We start from the raw sequence: 6,429 nt of genomic DNA, 5'->3' as shown, positions 1-6,429 counted from the left end.
TAAGGTGATTAGACTGGCATAATATCTCTACAGGGGACACAATACTATAAATGTAGACAATAAATGTGTGCCAGGGAACAATGGGTCAGTGTTTATGCCACATTCCCTGTCAGAATCAGAGGCCAGCGAGGAAGCAAATGATCTTACAAGCCAACTGAATTTGAAAAGAAAACTAAAGTACCCTTCACAGAATCCCAGTTTGCCCAAAGCCATTAAACTCATCACAGAGCAAACCTCTGGCTTTGAGCAATAAGTGTACTCTCCAAATCTTACAAATTAATGTTGAGGGTTTATCTGCCACCATGTGAAATTTCATCAGATGTCTTTCTACCCAGCACTCCACTAATATCAAAAGACTCATTTAGAACTGAAGAGGAGGATACTATTACATCAAAGATTTTGATCTACGCTGCTATTCCCTTCCTAGTAAACTATTATTCTGCATGAGCAATAAATAACTCAGAAGTAGAGTAGTCACCAAGGAACCAGGAAGATTAAATGGAAAAAAGGTTAGAACAGATATTTTCAATATATGACAATTATAATTTGTCACATTATCACAAAGGTTTTGACCATTGGTGAAGAAGCAACGGTCTGCTAATTGATTATCACTTGTGACTTTGCATAATCAACTCAGAAATGAAGGCTCTAATTTTCTAGAAGCCCAAGTGGTAAAGAAGCCACTGGTATAGTGTTCAGCCTTGAAACTTAAGATCTAATTTCCAGGCTGTGATGAGTTAGTAACATAAACTAACATTAACTATGCTGCAATGATTGACCTAGAACTGGGATCAGGAAAATAAGCCAGGGTTCCTACCACATCATTATCCAATATCTGAATGACATTTGTGGATATAGCTCAGGTAATGATGTGTACTGCAGAATTGAAAAGTCATCTGATAAACTGTGTCGGGGAGTTCCATCTTTCAACCCACAGTGAGGGGCCCACACCAGAGTGGGACTCAAGCAGAGTCAACAATAAATTAGGTTCACACGGAAATGGGATTCTTTAAGTAAGGTTTACAGCAACTAGTAAAGAGTATTAAGTATTGATCGGATTTATCAGCACTAGTCAGTTTTAATAATAGTTCTAAGATTATTTTTAAGTCCATCAAAGTAAAATATAGTTAACATAAGTCAAGGAAAGTCAATGTATCACAGCTCAGTTATGTGGAATGCATGGCCTGTAATATTTAGGGAGTCATAGATGCTACTAAAGACCTAGATGAGCATATGTGCGAGGAGTTAACATATAAGTGGTTATACTGCAGGCTAGGAACATGGAAACAACATGGGAACGGATAACCACTAGGCAGTGCAAGAGAACTGGCTTGGGGTCTTCCAAGGTCTCACTTGCTAACTGGCTTTTTATTTTGAATACTATTGAAAGCACTGGTTAATCAGAGGAGTGCAATCACAACCACATTTATGGAACCATGGGTGGCACAGCTGTACGTGATGAGGAGGAAGAGAAGGAAAAAAAGCAATGGTAACAAGGAATTTTGACAGTTAGACAAACAAATAGCCATTTCTATGGCTATATATGTGACTCCCGATTAGCTTCTTGCCTCCCTGGTACGGGCGAATCACATCTGGAGTGGGGCAAAAGAGGTATTAGGTTCAGAAAGAGTGCATGTGTGTGGGTGGGAGGGGATCCCACCAGTGTCCGTTTGGGAAGGATGTAAGTGGTCAGAGGAGAGTACAGTTGGATTCATTGAGGTAAGTGTAGGGTCAGTTGAATATCTACTCGGGGTTAGACTATGTATTTAATAGTTTCCCTTTATCTGAGTAACTAGTTAACTAGTTTCAACAGAATCCTGCGAATTCTCCAATTTTAATGAAGATTTTCAAAGGGTTCCAAGAATAAGGGAATTGCCCAGAGAAATCTTCAATTTTCTGTGCAATTTCTTCAGAGTCTGGTATGATGGGGATTCCACAGTGTTGCCATCACAACTCCCATCCATACTGAAATAATGACGATTCAGCCATTGGAAAGTCTGGAAGTTAACATCAGTTCTAAAAGGGGAGAGGATCTAAGCAATCATTTTAATAAAAAAAGGTTTAATATAGTGAATAGAATGCATTACATAAGATGCTACTCAAGATAAATCAACCACAGCCCTTCTGTGAAAATATATTGGACACTGTGAAGAGTGTAGGAAATAGGATTACACCAACTCCTAATTCTTGGCAATTGGTATTTTATATAGCCTCTTTCTGAATTGACATTTCATTGAAAGAACAATCTTAAAAGGTACAGAAACAACATATAGAACCATTAAGCAGTCTATCATCACACAAATCACACTGCACTTGAACATGCAATCATGCCAAGACAAGCAAATTCAGGCTTGTGCTTCCGCTTTTTTGACTTCAGGCTTTCCTCAGAAATGCTAAATAAATAGGATCACTATATTTTTACTGGGGTAAAAGAACTGCTACATTGTGAAGCTGACAATCAAAACCAAACTATATTCCACACCCAACCTCCCAAACCACCCCCCTACCTTAAATTCTAAATTAACAGCATATTTGCTAATTGTTTCATATAATTTGACATCCATATTTGTATAGAATTACAAGAAAAATTCTGTAGTAAAGTTAATTTCTCCAGTTTCTTTTCCTGTTCCTCTACTGTCAATATTAAGTTGCTCAGATCAGACCAAATGCAATATAACAACCACTAGAGGCAATGCAAAAAAGGACATCACCTATGTGCACCTCCTACTATACATCAATGACAGGTTTAATCTTTATTTTGGCCACCTTTCTCACATTAACAGAAGTCTGTCAATTTAGGCAAAATAGTTAGAATTTAATACAGTTGGCCCAAGCAATGTAGGAACTGAGCTGTCTCTGCACAAAGAGATAACAAGGTGTAGAGCTGGATGAACACAGCAGGCTAAGCTGCTTGAGGAGCAGGAAGGCTGACGTTTCAGGCCTAGACCCTTCTTCAGAAATGAGGGTAGATATTGTCATGGTTGGGGACAAATTGGGAAGGCCTGAATGTGGACTATAGTCCACTGGGGATGATCTAGTTCTGTACGCAGGTGCTAAGAAAGGTGATGTGGCTGTAGTACCTGGTTTGCTTCAAGATGTGGTCGAGCAGTTTCAAGGCCAAAGAGATTACGAGAGAGTTGCAGTTGGAGAGAGATCCACTGAGGTTTTTTCCGGATGGGTAACTTCTTCAGGGTAGGCATCCTTCGCAGAGGGGTTAAAATTGGTTCAGAGATTGTAGGAACTGCAGATGCTGGACAATCTAAGATAACAAGGTGTAGAACTGGATGAACAGAGCAGGCCAAGCAGCATCAGAGGAGCAGGAAGGCTGACGTTTCGGGCCTAGGCCCTTCTTCAGAAATGGGCTGTAGACATTTCTGAAGAAGGGTCTAGGCCCAAAACGTCAGCCTTGCTGATCCTCTAATGCTGCTTGGCCTGCTGTGTTCATCCGGCTCTACAGCTTGTTATCTGCTGTCTCTGTACAAACTTATTTTACTGAGAAATGCTTAAGGAACAGAGGATACCTTCATTACAGAATATAACTGATGTAAAATTGTTCGAGCTGCAAACCAAATATATCATCCTCCACATCTGAATTTCCATCAAATGTAGTTTAACGATTGGAGTGGTATTTTTGGAAGTTATCCCCAGCACTCCAAAAGACATAATGTAAACAAGGATGAAAAGGAGTTAATTATAGAATCATATTGCGATCTGAAGGTGGATTTTTTGTTTGGGAGATGATGTTGTGGTGTTGATAGGATGAGCCATTACTGAAAATACACTTGTTCTGTTGGATCACCAGGTAGAAGGGAATGACAAAGGAAACAGAAGGGCAATGGACCAATTAACTATGCTAAGCATCAAGGGGATGTTGAGAATGATAAGAAAGAAAATTACAACTTGAATAGTCACAGAAGAGGTGAATGCCTTTGATGAAGGTTGTCCCTGTGTGGTGGGCAGCAATGAGTTTGAAGGGTTTACTAACCTACTACCATGCAAGTTAATCTTTTCCTTTCTCTCCTGCTTGTCAAAATTAAGTATGTTGACAATAAATTGTTATTTTCTATTATTAGTGAAATTGAATGAATGAATTGTTTTTTGTCTAGAATAGCAGTCAGTCCACAAATCAGTATTCTAATTTTGATTTTCAACATGATCACGATGAGTTCAATGATGGTAATGACATTGAATGCCAAAGCGAAATGGTTAGAATCCCTCTTGTTGAAGTTGGCCATTTTCTACCACTTGTACAATACAAGTGTTATGTGTCACTTATATGCCCAAGCCTGGGTGTTATCCAAGTCTTACTGTATATTGACACATGACAAGGAGTCTCAAATGGCACTAAACATTAATTTTCTAACTTAATCCTAAGTGAAGGCCTAATCTTTATTTCACTTGCAGCACAATTATAAAGTATGAACAGTAAAACCTGCACATCACTTCTGGAGTAACATAGTGTGGAGCTGGAGGAACACAACAGGCCAGGAAGCATCAGAGAAGCAGGAAAGGGTCAGGGCCGTTCTTCAGAAATGAGGGAGAGGAAAGGGGCTCTGAAATAAATAGAGAGGAGGGGCAGTGATCGCAGATAGATAGTGGAACAGATAGGGTGGGAGAGAAGATGCTGCCAGACCTGCTGAGCTTTTCCAGCATCTCTATTTTTGTTTCCCCTTTATTAGTTTGCAAACACAGCAAAAGCTAGTGTTCCAAAACTTCAAACCACAAGTTATATTAGCAGAATTTTGTACATGCTTTATTCCAACTTGGACATTAATTCTTAATGTACTTTTGTTATGGAAGCATGAATTACAATTAAATTATCATCCAAATCCAAAAGTTGTTGGCAGCTGAATAAGCCTTGATCAGAATTAAAATACATATTCCATAAAGCAATCTATTCTAGGCAATTAAAAACATAATTTAAATAGAGGACAAATGAGCACAAGTCTTAACAATATTGAACAGCAGGTTGCCGGGGCAAACATGGAGGCCATCAGTAGATACTGTTTTTGTCTTTGAGAATAAGTAGATGCGGTTAATGCAAGTCAATGCAACATTGAAACAGTAGAATTGGATGGTATCTTTTTTAAGGGACAGTGACCAATGAGAGGTTTCATTTATCCTTCTGGATAGTAGCAGCACCCTCAGGGGTACAAGTTCAAAATAATTTTTTTTAAAATCTTGACTCTTATTATCATCACATTTGTAACTTTACACCTGTCTTGTTTCTTTATATTACATACAGTTAAAGCTCCCACTTATCTCTTCAAGTGCAGATTTATGTTGAGCTGTGGTTTCCCAAGCTCTCCAATAACATATGACTACTCTTACATAAACCTGGTCAGAAAATTTTAACACGATATACAAACCCAAATGTACCACAGTAGAGTGAAATCCTATCCCTCAAAAGCACTTTTTTGGTGACATTCCTGAATGGAAAGTAACAGATTTCACTGTTTCTTTCATTCAAATTATAGGCAATTTAAAGACAATTTTAACCACAGTATCAACTGAGATGTAATGCAATAAAAAAAGACAAAGGCTACGGGAAACAGAAGTTAATATCTAATTGAAATATGCATCTTGTTTATGTATATTGCATCACACCTTCAAAACAAATTTCTGCACAAAGATTCAAATTTTAAATATGACAAACGTAGGAATGTTGATTGCTACAGATGAAGCAGCTTCCATGAAACTTTTCTTTTAATCAGCAAAACACTACTGAAAATAACAGTTTCAAACTTTAGAATGGATGGGTCTTATTTTGAAAACTGCAAAGGACCCCATTAGTCACCAGCTATTGTCCATTTTTGAAAAAAATCAGAAATTATCTTTTTTCGATAAGATTTTTCAACCTTACCTTGAATAAATAATTGCATCAGTAACTTTCTTTTATATTCAGCAAATAAGCCAGAACCTCGGGGTAAATACATATACAACTATCACACGGCCTTGAACATACAAAGATTTATTCTGATCTGTAAACTTGACAAACATATCAAAATATCCAAACCAATATTAACGTATGTAACACTTCAAACGATGGCACAATTAAAATCTTGAAAGCATGTTAAGAACTGAGATTTCTCTGAACATATGCATGTAATCCTAAAAGAAGCAAGTTAGGTTAGAAATCTAGCTAATATAAAATCATGTAAACACAATACATCATTTATCTGCAAATTCTGACAGACATAGGCTCTCTTGACTGATACAGGGTCATAAAGCAAAGGTGGCTGCTCATTTCATTCATTGTTTATCGCTGAACAGTTTAGTCATGTTCATTTTCAATTCAGTTTGTACAGGCTCTCTCTAGAAACTTAAAAAAAAATTGACCAGTCAAAGAAACCAGCTTTCGTTTAGAGTGGAGATGTACTGAGCTCAGTAAAAATTCAAATCAGCACAACGTGGAGGAGTAAACTGACA

The 6,429-nt window shown here is 37.7% G+C and overlaps 1 protein-coding gene across 4 annotated transcripts in view; it reads right to left on the bottom strand.

Annotated features, from left to right (window-relative positions):
• mtor (mechanistic target of rapamycin kinase) overlaps positions 1 to 6,429 on the bottom strand; it is a 366,257-nt gene that overhangs the window by 214,479 nt on the left and 145,349 nt on the right. The gene's annotated exons all lie outside the window — the stretch shown is intronic.

This window comes from Stegostoma tigrinum, chromosome 28 (assembly GCF_030684315.1).
Source record: "Stegostoma tigrinum isolate sSteTig4 chromosome 28, sSteTig4.hap1, whole genome shotgun sequence".
NCBI lineage: Eukaryota > Metazoa > Chordata > Chondrichthyes > Orectolobiformes > Stegostomatidae > Stegostoma > Stegostoma tigrinum.
The sequence above is the reverse complement of the archived record's forward strand: the minus strand, read 5'-3'. Positions and strand labels throughout refer to the sequence as shown.